Source organism: Brassica napus, chromosome C2, assembly GCF_020379485.1.
Source record: "Brassica napus cultivar Da-Ae chromosome C2, Da-Ae, whole genome shotgun sequence".
Lineage (NCBI taxonomy): Eukaryota > Viridiplantae > Streptophyta > Magnoliopsida > Brassicales > Brassicaceae > Brassica > Brassica napus.
Genome location: NC_063445.1, coordinates 15,897,704 through 15,899,757, shown reverse-complemented (window position 1 = coordinate 15,899,757; position 2,054 = coordinate 15,897,704). Strand labels below are relative to the sequence as shown.

General features: G+C 44.7%; 1 non-coding gene across 1 annotated transcript; it reads right to left on the bottom strand.

Moving 5' to 3' along the window:
- Positions 1-1,284: 1,284 nt before the first annotated feature.
- Positions 1,285-1,392, bottom strand: LOC125582790. Its single transcript, XR_007320242.1, has one exon. It is a non-coding gene; the product is annotated as a small nucleolar RNA R71 (small nucleolar RNA).
- Between the last annotated feature and the right edge of the window lie 662 nt (positions 1,393-2,054).

The window sequence follows — 2,054 nt, the reverse complement described above, 5'->3', positions numbered from 1 at the left end:
ACACTTTCTTGTGATCAAAAGACGACAGTTGAGGTCCAAGATCTAGTTAGTTAACCAGTGAAACATTGCCATCGCTGATCACTGTGATTAAGGAGTTGAGCTCTAATATATCATGCATGCAACTGTTAGGCATCTATAGGATTATAATCTCCAACACCTGAATAGAAACCCTGCATCTAATATCTTCCAATAAGTTACACCCCCAATCATCTTGTTAGTCGAGCAATAGACTTGCTCAATTAGGATTGCTATTTACTTTTAAACCCCAAAACATCAAACACTTAGAATTAATAATTTGACTAGATTTAATAGGTTCTCTAGCTCCTTGTGGATTTGATCCCTAAGTACTGCAACTGAACCTCTAATTTGAGAGAGTAATTCACTCCTTAGGGTAATTTGAGTGGTATCAAATTTGGTGCCGTTGCCGGGGAGCTTTGATCGCCACTAGATTTAGTGTTATTAATTCTTATTATTTTCTCTACACCCATTCTGACACAAAAAGTTTTCTTGTCTTTTCAGGTGCATGCCCAGCAGTACCAGAAGCAACAAGGACAAACACCTGCTATTCTCAGAAGATCCTGCTCACTTGGAACGAACGATCCGCAAAGACCAATGTTCCACATCGCTCGACGCAGCAGCTTTCACGTCGACCGATTCTCACACCCAACCGTCGACCGACACCCGAACTTCATCGTTGACCGATCTACATCGTTCGACATCGATCGATACTACACCGCGTACATCGATCGATCATCAGTCGTGAAACATTGTTGCGATTGTTATTCTCAGACAGGACGAGAATGGAAACCTGTATGACCAGGATGGTCATCTGCGTAATGCAACAGGTCAGAAACTAGACGCGCAGGGAAATGTAATCCCTGATACTGATGTTACAAGAGCTGCTCAACCTGTAGAAGAGGCTGCTCGACCAAGGGCACTGGCTGACTACAATTGTCCAGATGAGTACTACGCCAACAGATCAGCTATTCGACTCCCAGAGATTCAGAAGCAGAATTTCGAGCTGAAGCCTCAGTACTACACACTCGTGTCGCAGATACCCTACTCTGGGTTACCGCACGAGCATCCTATGGACCATCTAGAGAGGTTCGAGGATCTTATCGCTGCTATTCGTATGGATGGAGTCCCCGAGGACTACCTATTGTGCAAGCTCTTCAAGTATTCTCTGACTGGAGAAGTGATGCAGCTACCCACATGATCTCTAACATCTTGGGCCGACATCAAGAATGCTTTCTTTCGAAACTTCTTCGATGAGGCACGCGTTGAAGACTTGAGGAGCAAAATTGCTACATTCGCACAGGAGACTGGAGAGTCTTTCAAAGATGCGTGGATCAGATTCAAGTTCTTCCAGCGAGACTGTCCACACCACGGATTCAACGAAGTGCAACTGCTGAGCACTTTCTTCAGAGGTATCGTCTTGAGGTATCAGATGGCTCTTGATACAGCTAGCGAGGGAAACTTCAACACCAGGAATCCGGTGGAAGCTTTGAGACTGATAGAAAATCTAGCAAACAGCAGCAGCACCAAGAACACTGACTTTGAGAGGAAGAGGTCTGTTGCATCCGTAGGGAAAGAGCAGATGGACGAAGTTAGAGCAAAGTTAGATGTGGTTCATGAGCTTCTTAGGAAGCAGGTCTGCTCAGCTGAAGGAGAAGTAGCTGTAGACATGGAAGGAGAAGAAGATGTGAACTACATTGGAGGTACTGGATTTCAGAGGTCTGGAAACTAGGGTGGAAACAGAAACTTCTATGGCAATGGTCAGAGGAGTAACCAGAGTTCACAGTTCTAGAAACCTTTCACCAACAACAGCAGAGGCTATGGAAACTCATTTTACCAGAATCCACCACCACAGACTCAGGAAAGCAAGATTGAAGCAATGCTTGACAGAGTTCTGGAAGGACAGCAACAACTCACTGTGGACTTCAATGGGAAGATATATTCTGCCTATAATAGTCTGAACACAAGAATTGAGACCTTAGGGACCTAGGTGAGGAAGCTTGAAATGCAAGTGGTTCAGACTGGAGACACTGTAAAGA